Source organism: Balaenoptera borealis, assembly GCF_965194805.1.
Source record: "Balaenoptera borealis genome assembly, chromosome: 12".
NCBI classification, from domain to species: Eukaryota; Metazoa; Chordata; class Mammalia; order Artiodactyla; family Balaenopteridae; genus Balaenoptera; species Balaenoptera borealis.
In genome coordinates, this window is record NC_138869.1 from 22,457,645 (window position 1) to 22,479,618 (window position 21,974).

The window sequence follows — 21,974 nt, forward strand, 5'->3', positions numbered from 1 at the left end:
CCCTCCTTCAGCATCTTGTCACCTGAGGGATGGTTCTCCTATGTGACACAAACCCACAGGCATAGCTCTACTTTTCGTGACACAGGTAAACAAACATCATCATCCTAGTCTTGACCGAGCTACTCGATAGCACGTGGTGGGACGCGATGCGTTCTTTGCCCCTGGTGTTTCTACCTTGCCGCCTCTTTCATGCTGCCCGCGGTGCACTTTGTACTTATTGCCTCCGGGAGGGGATGACTCAGCAGAAACTCTGAGGTCAAAGAGTGTCAGCTCTTGGCTTTGGAGTTCCAAAAGCTTAGGCCTCAGGGGGACACGAGGGAGTGACCTGCATAAATAATAGATGTGGGAGAAGGGTTGGGGAAGAGGGAAAATTCTCAACCTGGTGATGGAAAGGATTCCCCTGGGTGGGGGAAGGGAGAGAGATGGAGGGGATATGATAAAGGAAGGTGGACCCGGGGCCATGTGGGCAAGAGGGGACTCGGCTTCCAGATACTGCCTGGCCCCCTGGGGGAGAGCACTTGGGTCCTCGGGCAGGGACGCCCAGGGGAGCTCAGTCAGGACCTCCGGACCGTGCAGTCTCTTCTTGTGGTCATCATGCATCATCAACGCACAGGAGCTTTACACTGTAGAGGTGGGTGGGGTCCTGGGCACCTGCAGGGGTGGTAGAGATGGAAGAGACGGAGCCCCTGATCTCTCCCAGCCCCCAACCCCAACTGGACTTGCCAAGATGTACTTGCTGAGGTGGGGCAGGGAGCACCCCAGGGCTCTTAGAAGCTCCTTAGCTTACAGCATGGGAAGGAGGAATAAGATGGGCTGTGGGTTCATGTCCGTCCCTGAGGACTAGCTCTAACTCCACCTTTTCTGTTCCTCTTTGGAAACCTTAACGGGGTGCAAATGTAAGACAGAAGCCCCCCTTCCTTCCTCCCTTGCAGAAGCTCGGGGGACTTAGTCTGTTTCCTCAGCTCGACAGTTCTCCCCCGGGGCCTCTCCTCCCCAGCCAGGCCGCCCAAGGGGTGGAGTCTCCCAACGGCCCTGCCTGGCCCTACTCCCCAACCCCCTCACGAGAGCACAGGCCTTTTTATTTAAAGAGCTCATCGCTGCAGGAAACAGATGGGAGTCACAAAAATAATAAACAGTGAGAATTTCAAAGGTTCCGGAAGCTTCGAGTCATGGTCTCAGGCCTGTAGTTAAATACTTCCTTCTGAGATAGCTCCTGAAAATGACTGCGGCCACTGTTCCTTGAGCTCCTGGGATGGCCAGGCGGAGACTGGCAGTGTCGTGAATTGTCAGCAGCCGGACCAGTCTGTAATCCTGACCGCAGGACCTACGGAGGGAGGGAGTCGTTACTGCCGGCTTACAGATGCAAACACTGAGTTCAGAGAGCTGGCTGGGGCCACATGATCTACGGGGCCCAGTGCAGAATGAAAACGTGTTGTCCTTTTTCAGAGATGACTAAGAATTTTCAAGATGTTGGTATCAGAGCATTAAACCAAGCATGGGGCGCTTCTGAGCTTGGGGCCCTGTGTGACTGCGCGACACCCAGGCCCACGAAGCCAGACCTATCGGAGAGATGAGGCGGTACCTCAAGGACACAGCTAGCACGGGGAAGCCCAGGTTTCAGCGCAAGTCCTCGGACGGGCCTTAAGCTGAATTTCGCTGTCTCCTGTCCTTCACCTTCAGGCACCCCGATTCCCTCCCTCCCACCCACCACGGCTGATGGAAGCTTGGCTCTGTCCCTGATTTCCGTGACTTAAAAAGAATAGTAAAAGGCAGAGCAGGGCTGTAAGACTCGGACACTACACAAATCCGATGTTGTTGCCGTCAGCCCTTTGGCTTGTGCTGAAATGGAAGCTAAAGGGAGGCCTGGGCGTCGCCCCGTGCCTGGCCTTCCCCATTCAATTAACTTGACAAGTCAACATTTTTGAGACCGATGATTCTCGTTTCCAGTGCAGTCTGAAAGTCCCTGGGGGCAGGAAGAATATTTAGGCTTGCTTACTTCAGGAAGTGGTATCTTCACTCCAATTTACGTGGACTTGATTTTCAGAGGCTACAGCGGGCTCAACCCACGTAGATAAGTGTCCCTGACGGGACACGCATAATATAGGGTTTACAATATACATTTGATGCAACAGTTTAAAACCTGTTTATATGAGCATATATATTTGTATTTTATTTCCTTATCACAGTGATTCCCAATGGAGGGAGAGACTTTACCCTCCCCCTTCCCCTGGGGACATTTGTCCGGGGACGTTTTTGTTGTCACAGCTGGGTGGGGGGGGATCTGCTACTGGCTCCTAGTGGGTAGAGGCCAGGGATGCCTCTAAACATCCCACACTGCACAGAGTGGCCCCCACAGCAAAGAATTATCTAGCAGTCATAATTCATTTTGCTAGTTTCAAGGAATGAAATAGACCTCTAAGACTGGAAGCCCAGTTTGTGAAAATCTATCCTTAAGAAATGAAGTTTTGAGACATGCCCACTGAATTTGTGAACATGATGTAAGAACTAATGGGGTCCCAAATCAAGGGTCGACTGAACCTCAGGTAATCCTCACAACAACCCCAAGGAGTCTGAACTGTTACCCCATTTTGCTGATGAGGAAACTGAGGCTCAGAGAAGACAAGTAATTGGGGAAGGACTTCCTGGAGGTGGGCTTCACCCGAAGATGCCGCCACAGAGTCAGGCACAACATGGGGGTTTTTCTGGCCCTAAGGGATCCACTTTTGTCTCTCGGCACCCCACCTGCTTTGGTGACCCCGCCCCCTGGGGGCCCCACTTCTCCGCCTCCAGCTCAGGAATTTCCCCCTCTGCGTTTGCTCACAACAGCTTCTGTTTTTTTCCATTCCACCTCTACTTCTGAATGTGTTGTGTTCATAACTCCTGGACTTTGCTTTCAGGGAACCACCCTCCTCCTAGGAGCTTGGGATAAACTGACCCCAGACTCAGAGTGATAGCACCAGTGGATAACTTTCCTTAGGCCTCAGTGATTGTTTTGGGATGACCAAGTCTGAGCCAGTGAGAAGCTCTGAGAGGTTTGCTGCCCTATGGCTACCTGGGGGGGCTCAGCCTAAGGGGCTGCCAGATGAAATACAGGAGGCTGGTTAAATTCGAATTTCAGATAAACAGTGAATAAAAAAGTTCTTTTAAAGTATGTCCCACTAAATATTTGGGACATACTACAAAAGTAATTCTTGTTTATCTTAAATTCAAATTAAACTGACATTCTGTATTTTTTTATTGAAGGATAGTTGATTTACAATATTATATTAGTTTCAGGTGTACAGCATAGTGATTCAGTATTTTTACAGATTATATAACATTAAAAGTTATTACATGATAATGGTTATAATTCCCTGTGCTATACAATATATTTTTATTGCTTATCTATTCTCTATATAGTAGTTTGTATCTCTTAAACCCATACCCCTAATTTGTTCCTCCCTCCTTCCCTCTCCCCTTCGGTAACCATAAGTTTGTTTTCTATGTCTGTGAATCTATTTTGTGTATATGTTCACTTGTATTATTTTTTAGATTCCACATATAAGTGATATCATATAGTATTTTTCTTTTTCCGTCTGATATTTCACTAAGCATAATATTCTCTAGGTCCATCCATGTTGCTACAAATGGCAGAATTTCATTCTTTTTTATATATTGTATATATATACACCACATCTTCTTTGTCCGTTCGTCTCTTGATGGGCATTTGGGTTGCTTCCACATCTTGGTTATTGTAACTAGTGCTGCTGTGGACATTGGGGTGCATGTGTCTTTTCAGATTAGTGTTTTCATTTTGTTTTCAGCTATATACTCAGGAGTGGGATTGCTGGATCCTATGGTAGTTCTGCTTTTTGTTTTTTGACGAACCTCCATACTGTTTTCCATAGTAGCTGTACCAATTTATATTCCCATCAACAGTGTCCAAGGGTTTCCTGGCATTCTGTCTTTTTATTTGCTAAATCTGGCCACCTATCAGAGGAGGCTAAAGAGGAGATAGCTCCTGGTGACACCATCTGAGCCCTTAGTCTCTCCCTCCATTGGGAATCACTGTGATAATGAAATAAATTCAACCTTACCTAAAGCCACACTACCTAGGGACTTACAGCTGCAAAACTGCTAAGGAATTTTCTGGACCTTCTCAAAGTCTTGGCCTTGGGAAGCTTGGAAAGAAAGCCTCCTAAGCGTGTCCTATGCTTCCTCCTGTTCTGACACCGTGCTCAGGGTCGGGGAGATAAAGGTTTATGAAACAACAAGTTTCTGGGCTTAGCTCCCTTATAATAAATTGTTTTTATTTCTTTGAGCATTTACTATTGTTACCGACCAGGGTTCTCGGCCTCTTTAATCAATAGAAATTGATCAGAGGCCAGACAGGAAATTCAGGCAAGGGGTTATTGGGGCCCCTGCTGCAGCAGCGGGGAGTGGGAACAAGCAACAGTTGCTTGTGCCCTGAGGGGGTTGCGAGCTGCTTCCTTGCAATGGGGTGAGGGTAGGGGTGTGGCCAGGGGTCTTCGAGGGTGCGGTGGGGAGGTGGCTTAGGTGGTCGTGTGTGCAGGGGGCATGCGTGCAGTACCCTGCTTTTGCTCCCGATGCCCTGCTTTTGTTCCAGGCTCTTCAAAAGTGGCAGTTGGGTTTTTTGGTCTCTGTGTATCTTTTGTCCAGAACTTGCCCCAGTTGTCCCTGCACGCAGTTATTTTTAGTCCCATATGGTTTCTTTGTATTTTGTTGCTGGAGGAGAGGTGTGTCCAGGTGCAAGCATGCCAGCCCTGCAGCAAAGGGTCCCAGGTCCCAGCCTGTCTCACTATGTGCTAGACACTGTACTGGGGATTTCACTTAAATGACTTCCCACCCTTCAAACGTCTTGGACTTAGGTAACATCACACCCATTTCACAGGTGAGAAAACAGCGGTCTGGAAAGGTGGCATCCTTGGCTTTAGAGCACAGGCTGAGAAAGTGAGAAGCGGGTAATTTTAAACCGGTCCTGGCACCTGCACAGCCGGCGCTGGTCCCTTACAGCTTGCCACCTCTTTGCTCCCACACCTTGCCTGCCGGACAGCCCTTTGGAAGGAACCCAGTGCTATTCATGACCCTGCCTTCCTCTCTCAGCCTGCAGGGACCCCCATGAGCTCCCCACCTCCTGCTTGAAACAAGCCGCTGAACATCTGGAAGCCCCAGGAGGCCGTTTTCTTTGACAACCCTCCCTTTAAGGGCTCGTGGAAATTCTTGCCCCTACTGCTGTGCCGTGAGCAGCTCAGGTACACAGGCCTCTGGAGGCCAGAGGAGCTGGCCGCATCTGCTTCCCATCACCCTGGGGAGGGACTGCACAGCCAGCTGCGGGAAACAGGAGCCCCTGGCCTCTGATTTACAGCCCATTGGTATTGAAGCCTCGGGAGCAATTATTTGGATGGAGCCTGGCGAGGGGTAAGAGCTTTTCAGAGCCGAGAAGAGCGGATCTCGGATCTCGACTGGCTGGCCTCCCTCCGCAGGTGGGTGAGAATCACCTGGTAAGGACCTTCTTACTTATGTAAGTTACCAAACTCTTATGGACCTGCCCGTGTGCCCGGCACTATTTTGAGCGCTTCATGAATATTCACTCAGTGAAGTCTCCTTGGGGGGGAGATGCTATTATCATCCCATTTTACGGTTGAGAAACTGAGGTCCCCAAAGAGTACATAACATGCTGTAGTCACCTAGCTGGGAACATGGGCTCATTTATCCACGTTTCATTTATCCATTCGTCGGTTGGTGGACATTGCGTTGTTTTGGCTTATGAAGAACGCCGCTGTGAACATTCGTGTAGTTTGTGAAAACCAAGAGGAAAACTGGTAATCTGACAGGATGTTGTGTAGGAAGTAGGAATAGTGTGGCTTTGGGAGTGGGCACTTTGGCTGGAAACGTCTGGGTTGTGACTCCTTATGAGCTCTGTGACCATGAACAATTAATTTTATATTTTCTGTGCCTCTTTTTCCTCAACTGTCAAATGGAAGTAATACTGGTACCTTCTTAATTGGATGGTTATGAGGGTTGGATTAGCCAGGGTTCTTTAGACAAACAGAGCTAATAGGATATAGATGTATATATGATTTATTATAAGGAATTGGCTCGTGTGATTATGGAGGCTGAGAAGTCCTACGATTTGCCATCTGTGTGCTGGAGACCCAAGAAAGCCAGTGGTTCTAAGAACTGGGGGTGGGGGGGGGGTGCCCAGTGGAGTAAGTCCCAGCTGAGGACCGGGAAGACCAATGTCTCAGCTCCGCAGTCAGGCCGAGAGAGCAAATTCCCTCTTCCTCTGCCTTTTAGTTCTTTTCAAGCCTTCAAGGGATTGAGTGAGGCCCTCCCACATTGGAGAGGGCCATCTGCTTTACAGTCCACTGATTTAAATGCTAATCTCTTCTGAAAACACCCTCACAGGGATACCCAGAAATAATGTTTAATCTGGGCATCCCAGATCCTCATTAAGTAGACACAGAAAACTGTCACAAGGGTAAATTGAGATACTGTATGTTGGTTGTTTTTATGTGGATGCATATAGAGCTCAGGAGAGCAGAGGGAGCGGGGAGGGTGGACAGGTAACTAGGCTGGAAGGGAAGTGGTGGGGAGTCCGCGAGGGCTTCCTGGAGGAGGAGGCATCTGAGCTGGGGCAAGTAAGAGTCAGCTGGGGGATCATGACATCCCTCCTCCCTCACCTCCAGGTCAGGGAATCTGACAGCCAGAGCAAGGCTCCAGGCAGGCAGCCATCCCACCACCTCGGCCTCCCTGCTGGCAAGTCTGACACTGGGGGGAAGACGCCTGGGACAAGAGGTAACACAACATGGTGGTTAAGCTCAGAGCTCAGGTCAGACCGGGTCACCTGGTGTACAGATCCCCCTGGCTTCCCTACTGTCTACCTGGGTGCCCCTGGGCAACCTGCTGAACCTCTCTGAGCCTCAACATCCTTATCTCTAAATGGGGACAGTGGTGACAATACCGACAGCACAGGAGAGTCGTGAGAATTCAGTGAGGTGATGTAGGGAAGCAGTGGCCCAGGGTGACTGGTGGGTCCGTGTCAGTGGTCAGTCTTGGCCGAATCCCTCTCTATCTGCACCGTCCCGTTGCCTCCAACGTCTTCCCAGAGCAACGGCAAAGCAGGCAACTATTTTTGAACCTGGGGCTGCTGTTTAAAGAGCTTGGAGTGGAGACTGGGACAAGGGAGTCGAGTCGGGGTCAGGCCTGAACCTGCTGTGTGGTCTTGGGAAAGTGAACCACCCCTGCTGAGCCTGGGGGGAAACGGCTGACTGATGGGTGAAGGGGAAATGAGATAAAGGAGGTCAAGCCCTTGCTGTTTCCTGTCTCCCTGGGAATCCCTAAGAACATTCCCCAGCCTCCTCCTCCGCCCTCATCCCTCTCGGGGGCTTAATTGGGCAGCTGCAGTCACTCGGTACTTAACCTTCTCCCCATCTGCCCTCCAGGGAAAGAATTAACGTTAATCCCCAGAGCTGCTTCCCGTGCCCTGTCAGGGAAGCCTGTGAGTGCGGGGAGCAGGGAGCCAGCCCAGCTCGGGCCTCCCAAGTAGCCCAGCCGAGCTCGGAGCCCAGCATCACGGCCCTTGGTCCTGTAGTCATCCTGGAGTCGTGGGGGGCAGCCCTGCAGCCAGCAAGCCACCTTCCTCTTCACCCCATCTTTGTTCCTCTAGCCCAGCACTGTCCGGTGGAAGTATAATGTGAGTCACCTAAATAATTTTCAAATTTCTAGTAGCCATATTAAAAAAAATTAAAAGAAACAGATGAAATTTTAATAGCACATTCTGTTTAACCCAAAGTATTCCAAATGTGATCTTTTCAACATAGAACCAATATGCACAATTATGAACGAGATATTTTACGTTCTTTCACGCCTAGTAAGCCTTGCAAACGTGGTGTGCATTTTACGCTTTTACAGCGCATCTCAAATCGGATGCTAAGTTTTCTTGGGAATACTTGATCTGTATTTAGATTTCACAGAATGAATCGTTGAAAGAGTAGATTCACCTACCTAAGTCGTTTCAGACCCAGAGAAAAGTTTTCCAACAACTGAACAAGTATCTTTTTCGGTTTAAATATAAATTAAAATTAAATCAGAGGAACAATTCAGCTCATTAACTGCACTAGTATCGCATTGCCAGGTCTCACGCGTGGCTGGTGGTTACCATACTGGGTGGCACAGCTCTGGCCTTTGCACCCAGGTGCCCACGGCTGCTCCTCAGCTGACCTCCCAGAGAAGGCGTGGGGAGCAGTAGAGGTAGAAGAGACAGGAACTCTGCCTCCAATTTGCTGTGTGACCTTGGGTAAGTTGCTAGACCTCTCTAGGCTTTTCTTTTGCCAGCTCTCAAACCCTTTCATTCAAATAAACCGAGTGCCTACACCATGCTCTGCTGTAGGCTCTGGGAGTGACCGGGAAAGAGCACACAGTTCTCCCAGAGCTTCATTCTGGCCTGGGAGATGGTAATAATAATAATGACAGCTAACACCAGGTGAGCCCTTACTGTGTGCCAGCTGCTGTTGGGTGCCCTCAATGTTCCCCATCTCCTCTAACCCTCATGGTAACTAACTTTGTGGGGCAGGTGTTATGTCACCGTCTCATGTGGGAAAACTGAACCGCACAGAGCAGTTAAGAAACTTGCCCAAGGTTGCCCAGCCAGGAAGGGGCAGCGCTGGGATTTGAACCCAAGCTGTCAGGCTGTAGTGCGAATGCTTTCATCACCTCCTTTTGCCTCCAGTGAATAGAGTGGCAATGATGAGTGCTGGGAAGAGAAACAAGGCAGAAGAAAGGAAGGGTTGTTATTATAGATCAAGAGGACAGAGGCCACCCTGCTCTCCAGGCTGACCAGACATTCCCTAACATCCCTAACATGACAGCTTGTCAAGGGCTGATCCTGACCCTGGCTTTGGAGGGCTAAGGGAGGCCCCAAGGCAGAGTGTGATGTATCCGAGTCTTTGAGGCGGCTCCTGGCTCAGATTTGCCCCGCAGCGCTGAAGGGTTGGGCTCCTGAGTTGCCAAGCACAGCCGGGCCCTGCCAGGCAGGTGTGTCACTCAGGCTGGGAGCCAGTGCCAGTAGCTGCTGGGCTGAGCCACGCTTGTGCCAGGGACCGCAGTCCAGAGAGCGGCCAGCCCCCAGCATGTACTGAGCACATTTTCTTTACTGATGTCACTTTCCTTCCCTGGTTCAGCCCTGTCTTTCCCGTTCCCCTCCCCTCTCCCTTTCTGCCCTCTCATCTCCCTCCCCTCCCCTCCTTTCTCTCCCGCTCCCTCACTCCTTACTTCCCATCCATCCATCCACCCACCCAGTGTTTACTGAGGGCCTACTATGTGCCAGATACCGTGTTAAGCTCTGGGGACACTGCCGTGACTAAGACGCTTCTGTCCTCACGGAACAGTATGAACAATTAGGGTGGCACCATAAATAAAACTGCAGTATCAGCTTAGAGAAGAGATGTGTGCTCTTCGAGAACAATACTGAGATGAATTTTGGGAATTAGATCCTCTTTGTACATGGAAAGAGACTGTAGACAAAAAGACAAGAGATTGGAAAACTCTTTGCACCCTCTGGGATGCACAGGGAGCCCGCATCTGTGTACAGAGCACGATGCTCAAGGCCTGGCCCTGAGCGCCACTCCCTTCACAGCAGGGCCTGCTCTCAGTTTTTTCTTTGTCCTTTTTCTTCTCTTTTTTTGTCTTTTTTTTTTTCTTTCTTCTGTTCCTTTCCTTTTTTTTTTTTTCTTTCTAATCTTCTATTCTACATTAAATAATAGTGCCCTGTGAGTAGGTGAGGGCATTAACTTCCTGCCCCAATGAGGTTAATCAAGAACAGGTATGTCGTGGGATCAATTCACTATCCATTCATTGACAATTTATTGAGCACCTACTACGTTCCTTAGGGTGAAGCTCCAGTGTGGAGCAAGACAGAATTCCTGACCTCAGGGGTTTAGAATTTAGTGTGGGTGGCAGACAGGACGCTAAGCAAAGGTTCTTTGGGGTGATGAGTGCGATCCAGTCCAGGGATGTAGAACCCGCTGATACAGAGGGCCAACTGTATTTACCATTTTATATAAGGGACTTGAGCATCCGCGGATTTTGGTATCCACGGGGTCCTGGAACCAATCTTTCCACTGATAGGGAGGGACAGCTGTAGTTCTATCTTGCAGGAGTCTAGCAAGCGATGGGGGTGGGGAGGTAATTGGGTCAGATTACAAACGGTATAATCCGCTACGCCAAGGGGGTTGGACACTATTCAAAGATCAGTGGGAAGCCTTTGAAGAATTATAAGCCAGAGAGTGGCTATCTCACATTTGTCTCTTAGAAAGAATACGTTGGCTGCGTCCTGAATAACGGAGTGGGGAAACCTGGAGAGGTAGCGACCGGTTAAGGGGCTGTTGCCAAAATCCAGGCAAGAACCTATAGTGGCTTAAAATAAGGAAATGGCAGTGGGGATGGAGAGAAATGCATGGAGGTCAAGGTCAGGATCAAGGCGAATGGCCGTAGGGGCTGCTTCTTCGGGGCAGGAGGGATCCGGGAGGACCCCAGCTTCACGGCTTGAGCAATCGCAGGGGCTGGTGGGACTGGTAGGGAGCGGGACACTGGGTGGGGAACTGTTTGGGAAGAGGAGAGGTTGGATGATGAGTTTGGGATCCTTGTGAATCTCACAGTGGCGGTTTGCGCGAGGCAGTTTCATGAATCGGAAGGTGAGGGGGAGGTTTGGGCTGCAAATCTAGACCTGGGAGGTGAAGGCAGACAAACAGGGCTGGAAGCCAAGGAACGGCTGCAGTAGCTCACAGAGACTGTATCATTCAAGGAAAGAAGGCCCTGAACATTTGACACTGGGTTGGGTGTTTGGATCAAGAGCCAGGAGATTCCTGGGTTCTTGTCTGGCACTCGCTGGCTGTGTGGGTTTGGGCGGGTCGCTTCTCTCTGGGCGTCAGACTCGCCATCTATAAAACACGGGACTTGGATAAGATCAGTGATCTTCCACTGTCCCTCCGAGCCCTTGGAGTTTCAGGAAGTCTTTCTGTGGCCATGGCAGCGGCTGAGGAGGTGTTGTTGGTTGGCTGTGGCTTGGGACTGTCACCTTCTCTTCAAGCACAGGAGTTCCGCCGTGATTTGTTTTGTAATTTGGCCTTCTAAGTTTTGATTTGAAGAAAGGGCTTCATGACTCAAGAGAGGTTGATGCGGAGATGACCTCTCATGTTCCATCTGGCAGAGGGTAGAGTCACACCCAGTTGGGAGATTCCCTGATGCTAGAAAGAGTGACGTCTCCATGAGTTGGAGGGAATTAACAACAACAAACCTCCCGGCACCGCACCGTTCAGTACAGGCTACAGATCCAGGGGAAATGGATGATCCCTGAACCCAAGATGTCCCCGTGGACTCTTCTGGAGGGTTAGCATCAGCAGCAAGCACTCCAGGGATAACAAATGAGATTCTGCTCTAGTGATACTTGCAGTTGATGAGAAGGTTGCCTGGAGCTGCACTGAGAAGGCTTCTGAGGCTGCGTCTCGGTGAGGAGAAAGTGCTGTGATTGATTGGCAATGTCTGCCCTGGGCAGCAGATGAGTGTAGTGGTGTATGTGCCACGTATCTGCTAGCTTTGATCTAATCTTTGCTCTTGACCAGAACATGAACTCTTTCATCCCTTTCCTAGTCCCTGGCTGCTCTATTGTGCTTTCCCTTCCTTCTCCTTCTCTTGCCATTGAGTATTTCAAAGGTTCATCCTGGCCCACTTCCCAGTGGACCAGTCACTTCAGGAAACGAATGGGCTGCTCTTTGGAGGAAGCCAGATCACTCAATGAGTTCCCATTTCTGCAGAATTAGATGGTTAGTCATGCTGACCAGGGGCAGAAGGTGGGCTCATGGCCAGAGAAGTACAATGCTTCTTTGCTGAGACCCAGGGCGTGGGCTTTCCTTCTGAAGATATTCAAGGCCATGTTCAGGAGGCTCTTGACACCACCCTTGATCCTGCTTGCTGTGTTGTAATGGGGGCCTGCCAGCACTCATGGTGGGGGTGAAGGCAGGAGTGAAAAATGGGCACTCTATTCCACCTCAGGAAATTCAAAACCTGCCGTTATCTTTAACGTTTTAAAAAAGTAATCTTGATTACATAAGGGGACCATGCTTATTGCAGAAAGGTTGAAAAACGTGAATAAGCAGAACTACCTGTCATCCTAACACCTAGAGAAAAGCACTATTTCAGCAAGTTGGTGTTTGTTTTTCCAGACATGGGCAGCGTGGACACTAGTCCATCAGGGTAGATGATGGCTATAGCCTTGAGGTGGGTGGGGTGGGACCCCTGCTGGGCCAGGCATTAACCCTCGAGCTGCTGGATTACGGGAAGGTCTAGGGTCCTGGGGCTGCGGCCAGGACAGGTGGGGTGGCATGTGATGCGTGGAGTTAAGGCAGCAACTTTTATCACCCAGACTGGAAATAGTTTAATTTTGAACAACTTGAGCTGGTCCTTTCCGGATAATGATCAGTGGTGCCCATCCTCACTCCTCTGAGGGTGTGACTGGACACGCTGGCCTGGGCTTGGGAGGGTGATTGGTGGGCGGAGTTAGGAGGCCACTTCCCAGCCCGTGTTTCTATTTGCTTTTGGAGCGTTGTTGATCCTGGAGGGTGAGCTGGGCCACACATAACCCCTTATCTTTTTAAATTAATAATATTTCCCCCAACAGGAACCAAGCACTTCCCTAGAAGAGAAGAATCTAGGATTCTGGCCTTCACCTTGGGACTCAAAGGTAAAAACCTCCTTACCTTCTGGGCTCAGCTGGCTTTCATCAAGTCTAGGTAGTCAGAGAGGACCACAGGATTCTAGATTCTAGATTTCCTTATAAGGGAAGGGTAAGCCTGGATAGAGCCAAGACTTAGCACTCAGGCCCAGGGAGCTGGAGGCGAGGGTTCTTCTGAGCGTGGTTTGAGGCGAATACTAGAGCCCACCCTAGCTGAGTGGGGACCACATGGGGCAGGGGAGTACGTGAAACGTAGAGGCTCTCACTCTCTGAAGCTCGGGCAGCACTGTTGTAGGGCCCATCTCAACTGCGGGAGCCATCACACCCTGACCTGAAGGGGCAGTGAGGTCTCCCCAGATGTGAGGTCCCAGCATGATCAGCTCAGGGAGGGGCAGACCAAGGCACGGAACCAGCAGCAGCTTCAGGGTGAAGTCCCAAAGACCGGATTCCCCACCTCCACCAGGTGGCAAAGATGCTCGGGACTCATTTGCCAAGTAGTTTAACTTAGTGTTTAGGAGTGCAGATTCTGGAGCGAGACAGCTTGGGTTTAAATCCCATCTCTACTGTTTATTAGCTGTGTGACTTTGGGCAAGTGGCTTAACCTCTCTGTTCCTCAGTTTTTTCACTTGTGAAGTGGGAGACACATAGTACCTATCTTAATAGAGCTATTGTGGGGATAAAATTAATTAACATGTAACTTTTTACATAACTGGTCGTTACAATTAATTGTTGACTCACACATACATCCCTGGGTGGTTTTGAAAATGCAGCATTTGGGAAGGGAAACCCTGGGAAAAGCTGGAAATTCTTATTGATTTGGAAAGCAGGGCTTTGAGCTATTGTGTTTTAGGCAAGTGGTTCTGAAACTTGGAAGTGCGTCAGAATCATCTGGAAGGCTTGCTAAAACAGATTGCTGGACCCTATGGCCAGTAGGTCTGGGCAGGGGCTGAGAATCTGCATTTCTCACAAGCTCATAGGTGATGCCCAGGCTGGAGGTCCACAGGCGGTACTTGGAGCAGCACTGGTTTTGAAGTTATTATAAGTGCCCTTCATTTGTTTTCCCAGGTGCGAAACCCATCGCATGCCTATTATATTATACCTCTCTTTTTACTAAAGCGAGATCTTACCTGACATTTGGTAACCAGACTGTAAACCTGACAGGGGCAGAGGACATGACCTTACTCCCCAGTGTATATGTAACGTCTGACATGTAGGAAGTGCCCAATAAATAGCTATTGAAGGGAGGGAAGAAACACGCTGTCTGCACTCAACAATATTCTTGTGTACATTTTTCCTGTTAATAAATACTCTTCCCCAGCATTGTTTGGTTGGTTGCATAGTTTGCCCTTGTATGGGTGTAAGCGGGAGAACAGCTTGAGCTTGCTGGAACAAAAAGGGGAGATGGATTCTAAGAGGCAGAGTGCCTCAGCGCCTAGAATCGGGGACAGGAAACCGAGACCTACGTAAAGATCTTGCCCTTCGTCTCTTCTCTGCACCTCCCTGTGATCCTTTGGTTCCTTTCCTTTGTCTTTTGCTGCACCTTTGTCCACATGACATCCAAGATGGCTGCCTACACCTCCCAGTTCTCTTGTTACAGCTCCTGCCATGTGGCGAGTCAGTGTGTCTGTCTGCTCTTACTCTCTCTCCTAGTAACCCCAGCTGGGACTCTGGTCGGCTCTTCTGAGGTCAGGTCCTTATTCCTTATCCAATCAGGGAGAAGGGCCGCATGGTTCCAATATGGCTGCCAGGTGCCACTGTGGTGACGGGTACAGTGAAATGGGTCATGGTCATCCTCACATGATCCATTCCAATTGCCTGCCATTTGTCTCTCCATCTCTCTGCTTAAACCTGATTTCAGTTTCAATCTGGTGACCAGGATTTGGTTTCTGTGGACTTTTCTGGGCTCAGAGCAGGGATTTGACTGACTTAACCCCACCTCTCATCCATTAGTGATAATGACCCATGGCAGTATCCTAGGTTTGTCTGATGTCTTTGAACATTTAATCCGTGCAACGTGTTTTTGAGGGAGGCAGGAGGTTTCACCCAACGAGGCCTGTTTAGCACCAGCAAGTCCGTTCATGATCTGAAATGCAGCTGAAAAAATAAATATAATTAAAAAAGATAGCTCAGGCCAGCGTTCCCCGAGACTGTTTTACATGGGTGCATAATGAATGCTAAGCTTAGTGCAGCAGTGCCAAAAAGCAAAATAAATTCTTGGAGTTGGTCTGTTTCCTGCCTGCAATACATTTGCTTGTTCCAAACAAATATATTTGTCAATACAACACAATTAGGAAGGCTGAGCCAATCAGACCATCAAATATCCAGAGAAGCAGATCGTGGCTTCCATAAGCCCTGCTAGATGGAGCCAAGGTCTGAGCGTATTATGACCAAATCAGTTATGGCCTGGGCAAGCCTTGCATTCTTCGCCAGGACAAGCTTTCTCATCTGTCCTGGTTACTGAGAGAATTCAACCTCTTTTTTCTTCTTTCTCAATGTTACTCATAACCCTTGAGGCAGCACCCGCCTCCCCCGCCCCCCAATCTTTTAAGTTAATTTGCTTCCTTTTTTTTGCCAACAGCTAGAAACAACTGCTGACATATACAGTTTTTAGAAGGAAGGCCTGCCAGAATGGGACTAATAATGAGTTTTGATAATAATAGCTATCATTTATGGCACAGATGCCAGGCTTTTGGCATTCATGGTTTCTCCTGATCCTTACAACGCTGGGATAGGCATTACTAGTTCCATTTTGTAGATGAGGAAACTGAGGCTCAGGGAGGCCAAATGGCTTGCCGGAGACCACACCGCTGGTGAGTAGCTGAGCTGAGAGATTCAAACTCTAGTCTTGCTGATGCTAGAGCTTGTATCAGGACTATTGATGTTAAGAGACATAGAACCCAACTCAACTTGTTTTGACCCAATAAGAGGCTTGAATGGCCTTTGTGAATGTATAGCCCAGATGTGGGTTTCAGGCAAGGCTTAATCCAGCCATTTTGCCCAAGGACCTGGTTTCTCTCTGCTCTGCCTGCCTTCATTCTTAGGCTCCATGCCACTGGGTTTACAGTCCACTGCTCTGGACTCTCCCCTCGTGGAAGGAAATAGCTGCAGCAGCTACGTCCTTTGAATCCTCAGCCTGGGGAAGAAGGAACTTCCCCTCTGGGAGCTTCCACGGAAGATAGAGGAACTTCTACTCTCAAACTCTTGGTGTCCCATTTGCTTGGAATGAGCTAGGTGCCCATCCCCGAACCATCTCTCCTGGCTGCGGGATGCGACGTGCTGATTGCCGTAGGCCGCAGTGGGGGTGATGTCAATCTCACGCAGGCCACGTGGCTGAGAAAGGCAAGGGACAGCATCCTGGGTGCTGTCATCAGAACAGGGGAAATAGCCTAAGTAGTTAACCAACCAGCCCGGCACAGGCGCTCACCAGTCAGAACCAGTGCGACCACAAAGACCGGTTAACCCTTTGCTACTGAAAGCAAGCTACTGGTTTAGCAGCATTGGCATAATTCGGGAGCCTGTTGGAGATGCAGAATCTTGGGACCCTCCCCGATTCCGGAATCGGAATATGCATTTTTACAACATCTTTAAACCTTTAACAAGGTTTGGCAAGTTGGGGAACCTGATTTAAGAGAATGGTATAGCAGGTAGGCTAGGGTTTCTGCATCAAACATGTGGGGTCCCAATCCACGCTCCATCACTTAGCTGTCACTTTGCTGGGTGACTTCAGGCATGGGGTAATGCCACCACCCTCAGCAAATTGTTGAGGGGAATAAAGGAAATAACTTTCGTAGCGTGCCTGGCATGTGGTGGGTGCTTAATAAGCATTGATCCCCTTTCCGCACCCATAATGTTTATAAATGAGGAAACTGAGTCAGGTCCCCGTATGCCCAAGACACAGAACTGGACCTCGGGTGCCCTCAGCGCTAGTCTGGGGATTTGCTGTCCTTAGTACACCAGAGATTCTAAGCCTTGGCTACCCATTGGAATCATCCAGGGAGTTTAAAAAATCTCAGTGCCCAGGCATCACCCCAAATCAACTCAGAATCTCTTGGGGGAGACCCAGGCATCAGTACTTTTAGATTCCCATGGGCCATTCCTCTGGGCAGCCAAGGTAGAGAACCAGTGCCTTCCACTTTGTTGCCTCCTAAATTAATTTGACTGTAAGAAGGCTCTGCTTTGAACGCTTCTGAGTGGCTGGCTGCAAGCCCACTGCTGGTGAGGGTTCCTGCCGTCGAACACTGAACATGTGCTCTGCTGGGCTCTAGGAGGGGGATGCGGCAGAATGTGTGCTGCCTCGTTCCAGCTCACGTGCCTCAGACATTCAGCAAAGGTTCAGCTTTTGCACCTGGGAGCCAATGGGCTCGGACCCTTGGCCTTGACTCCAAGGATTCCGTGGGGCTGGTCGGAAGCAAAGACCATCTCTCTGCACCTGAGTGAGAAGGGAATGGACCAGATATTCTATATCTTTTGTGTGTTATTGATCCCTTGGCATCTACGGAAGCCCCTGGACCCTTCTCAGAAACATGTTTTCATTTTATGCGATAGGGCTAAGGAAAGCAGTTGTTTGGAAATACAATTTTCAAGGTATTAAAAAGAAAAAAAGTTATTAAAATATATGTGCTTTATTAACATATTAAATAACAGAGATCTAGCAGTGAGTTTAGTAACTGTTGGAAGTTGAGAGCAGTGGTGAGCTACATAATATTTTAAGATGTCTGCAACAACTGTCCTGTGATATAAAAGTATCTATGATTCATAGTGGTGACAAACTTGTAGGCACTGCTAATCCTACGGTGGATTCTTGCCTATATTTTACAGTGGAGGCAAGGGCAGAATTTTGGTTAGAGGTCAATGAAAATAATGATCTAATTTTTTTCCACCCGAATCTGCTGGCCCTGTGAATTCTATCCATGGACTTTTGGAGTTCCATGACCCTAGGTTATGGACCCTCAGGACAGAGGAAAAGGCTGAAGGCAGATCTCTGGCTGCAGGAGGGCTGTGGAGAGGGGTTACCCCGCCGGTAACAGCATGGTGTGTTTCCATCACAACGTCCAACCCGCTTTTCTGCTGGGTCCTGGATGCTGAGGTTCCAGTGGAAAAGATGTGTGTCCTAGAGCTGGGGGTGTGTAGGGAAGGGATTCCCAACTTCAGAGTGGAGTGTGCCAGGGTTCTCATGCCATGTCACCTCTCCAGCTCTGTAGCCCTGCTACTTCTTTGACCTTGTTTTCTTAATCTAAAAAACAGGGGTCCTGATACTTCAGGGGTTTCTGTGATAATGAATGAAAAATGCCTAGCATAGTAACAGCGAACCTCATAGTTAAGAGTGTGCTGGCTGTGTGACCTTGGACAGGTTCCTAACCTCTCTGGGCCTCGGTTTCCATATCTGTAAAAGAGGCTGCTACTACTGCCTGCCTTACTATGAGGATGCAGTGCCTGGCACCAAGGGAGCATTTAGTCACCTTAACCTATATGGCCGTTAGACCAGGGCGGCACACGTACAGCCTGCCATACACAGTGGCTGTCGAGCTGAGTGCCTCAGACATCCCGTGGGATCCAAACAGAGCGGCTTTGGAGCCTGCTTCTTTGGCCAGACTTCTTGGCCTGCTTCCTTGGCTGGACCGTGCAGAATGCCAGTTGCAGGTGGCAGCCCTGGAGGATGCTCGGTGACCTTAACTCCTCAGGCACACCAGCCTGTCGCTGCCTGGCCTGTGGGCCCGGGGGGCGGGGTGAGGAGGGGAGGAATTGGGTGGGAACCTCGGGGGAGGGGTGGGGGGCCTCGGCAGAAATGCCCTCCTTCCACTTCTCCCGGCAGCCAGTCCCCCTCCGAGCCTCTCCCAGTGGCGTGACCCTGACTCGGCCGGGCCTTAGGGGCACCTGGAGGGCTGGCTATGCCAGACCTCGGCCGAAGGGACTGGGTTTCTTAGGAAAGACCCTCGGTTGCAGGCATGACCCTCGGCTGCAGGCATTACCCTCCCAGCCTCTGTCCCTCCCAGTCTGGAGTCTCTCATTCTCACTCTGTTTCCTTCTGTCTGTTTCTGTGATGATCCTGTGCCCCGCTCGCACTTCCTCCCTCTTGTTCTCTCTGCCTCTCTCTCTCTCCCCTTCTCGACCTCCTTCCTTCTCTTTCTGTCGCTCCTATGTCTGACTCTCTCCATCTTTCCATCTCTTTCTATTCTTATCTCCGTCTCTCTGTCCGTCCCTCTGTCTCAGTGTCCGTCTCTCCCTCTGTCCATTTCCCGCTCCATCTTGCCCCACTCCCACCCCATGCATTTCCGTCGCCTCACAAAACACACAACCCTCTGGTGCATTAATGCTGAGCTCTGCTCCCTGCTCCTTTTGATACAGGGACCTGGGTGACTGTGGAGGGCAAGTGCTTCCTGAAGTTTCCATCCCCCCACCCCGACTCCACCTGCCACTCTAGAGGCAGAGTCTTGAGAGGCGTGAATGGGATAGAACCCATGGAGCGCCTGGGACGCGTGAGTGAGTGTGCAGTTAACCTTAGCTCTTGGAGCTCCTTGAGGGCAAGACTGCATCTGGACTACCTTCGAATCACCAGTATCTAGCCCAGGACCTGCTACAGGCTTGATGTTCAGTACACATTTATTTACACGAATGAACGGTGAGAGCGTGAAGGAAAGCACCAAGTACTTTCTATCAGGTAAAATGTACTCATGACTATTTGTGGCTACTGGTACGTCTTTATAGATTTAGAAGCTGAAAGCTCCAGTTAATTCTTTAAACCTCATTTGCTTCTTTAATTCTAACACTTCCATTCCCACCCCCCGCCCCACCCTGCCCCTTCAACTTCATGTTCCAGAATATTCCAGAATGTGCTAAGCTGTTTTTGTACTTTCGGTTCTCCCTGCTCACTCCTATTCATCCTTCACATTTCCTCTTGGATGTCCCTTTCTTCAGGAAGCTTCCGCGACTGCCGGGCTGGGGTAGGATTGCTGCTTGAGTTCGCCCGTGGTAATCTGTGTGCGCTGCTGCTTGATCCTCCTCCCCTGATGTCCCCTCTTCTGGGACGGGCAGCTGCTTGAGGGAAGGGGGCAGGCTTTCCTCACCCAATCCCGGGCCTCACACCGGGCCTGGGGGGGCGGGTACCACGGGCATCATCCTGAGCGCGGGTGGTGACGCGGGGAACGCCCAGCCACACAGCTGTGGTCCTGCGCCGTCTCTCTAGTGTTTAGCTGTTGCAAGACAATCCTGTCCAAGACTGAAAAGACCACACAGAATGCAGGCAGGGAAGGCCAGTCTCGGAAGTCACTCCCAGGAACTCTAAGCTGGCTGCCACCTGCGCTGAAGTACCTGGCCTTCAGCTTCCACGCTTGACATGTTGGTTCTCAGCCAGGCTGAGCCCCAGGCAGAGAAATAACTACCTGTTCAGACTGGCGGTTCGCCCGCATTCCCCCCTCCCTCTCCCCCGCCACATTGTTTCAATAGGAGGAGGGGAAGTGCATGAGTTATGAGCCCAGGGTGTCTTGTGTCACCAGCTGCTGCCCTTGAAATGTGCAATCACGGTTGCAAATGAAACTGTCCGCCCGGCCCCCAGCCCTGTGCTCTGAGGGTTTTCATCACAGCGCCTCTGGGGGTGGGTGCCCTGCCGAGGAGGCCCTACATTCCTCCAGAGGCCTCGCTGGGCTTGGAGCAAGTATGCTGGCGGCTGCCCCACTTTGCAGGGGCTGGGAGGGCTTGTCGGAAACGCCCATCTTCATCTGCCCACCTCCTCTCCAGCCCCCAGCGGCCTGGGAGGAGGGGCTGAGATAAAGCCGCCAGCGCAGGCAGGAGATTAAGAGCTGCTGTGTTTATCTCGGGTTCGCATGGTCTCCTGTGGCAGGGGCGTTAGATAGCAGGTGGGGCTCCGGGGGAGCGGGCGCAGGGGCCACCTGACCCTCCAGCCCGTCAGGTCCCTGCCTGGGATCACTGGGAGCAGCTGTGACAAGAAGCAAAAGGCAAAAGTGATCCTGGATTGTGGCCTGGATATCGAGCTTTGTATAGAGGCTCAAGCGTGGATGTTTAACGTTCAGGAGGATTAAATGTTTCTGTGATGACATAAGAGCGGCCAGCAGTCACTGCACTTGCTTTGTTCCTGGCCCTCAACTAAGTACTTTTCACCTGTTGCCCTAATTATTCCTCACGGTAGAACTTGTATAGCCTGACTTGAGACTAGTGTCAGCGACAAGGGACACTGCTGTTGAGAGGCAAGCCCATGAGAGACCAGCCTGACATGGAACCGAGGGCAGCTTCTAGCTCTGCAGGCTCCCGGCTGGGTGTCCTTGGGTGGCCCTTGTCACCCCTCAGAACCTCAATTTCCTCATCTGTGACACTGGGATAATCACACCTACCTTGCTGGCTGCTGCCGGGATGAGAGGATATTACACGTAGAAGGTGCCTGCCCTGGGCTGAGTTGCATGCCCCCCAGAAGATGTGTTGAAGTCCTTATCCAGTGCCTCAGAATGTGACTTGAGTTTGCAAACAGGGTCTTTGCAGATATAATTAGCTGAGGTCCTATGGAGTAGGTGGGCCCTTAATCCAGTATAACGTGTTTTTATCAGAGGGGGAAGTTTGGACACAGAGATGGACATACAGAGCAAAGACACAGAGAAGACAACCATGCGAAGACAGAGGTAGGATTACGCCGCCAGAAGCCAAGGAACGCCAAGAACTGCGGGGAGCTTCCAGAAGCTGCGAGAAACAAGGAAAGGTTCTTCCCTAGAGCCCTCAGAGGGAGCCTGGCTCAGCTGACACCGTGGTTTCAGACTTCTAGCTTCCAGAATTGTGAGAGAATAAATTGCCATTATTTGAAGCCACCTGGTTTTTGGTGGTGGTGACAGAAACACATAACAGTGGCTCCTCGGGACTTTGCTGGTGGTCCAGTGGTCAAGGCTCTGTGCTTGGAGTGCAGGGGCCGTGGGTTTTATCTCTGGTTGGGGAACTAAGATCCCATATGCCGGTGTGGCCAAAAGTAAATAAATAAATAAAGGCTGGGACTGTCTTAAAAAAAAAAAATACAGCGGCTACCCTTGTGGTCACCTGCAGTTTGGTCACACAGCGAGGCTCTCACCTCCAGTACTGGCGGCTGTCTGCCTGCAGGCTTTCTCTGAACGCAGAAGCCATCCAACGCAGCTGGGCACAGAGCAGGCTGCAAGTGCCCAAGAATTAATGCCCCTGGGAGCAGCCCGTAGCCAGTGGGGGCTGGGAGTTGGCGGATAAACACCCCGGCTTTCTCAACCCTGGGTGGGAC

The 21,974-nt window shown here is 50.4% G+C and overlaps 1 long non-coding RNA gene across 1 annotated transcript; it reads left to right on the top strand.

The window, feature by feature from the left end:
* The first annotated feature begins 3,942 nt into the window (after positions 1 to 3,942).
* LOC309607571 lies at positions 3,943 to 21,743 on the top strand. Its single transcript, XR_014232456.1, has 3 exons — positions 3,943 to 11,507; positions 12,677 to 12,739; positions 21,286 to 21,743. It is a non-coding gene; the product is annotated as an uncharacterized lncRNA (long non-coding RNA).
* The last annotated feature ends 231 nt before the right edge of the window (positions 21,744 to 21,974 follow it).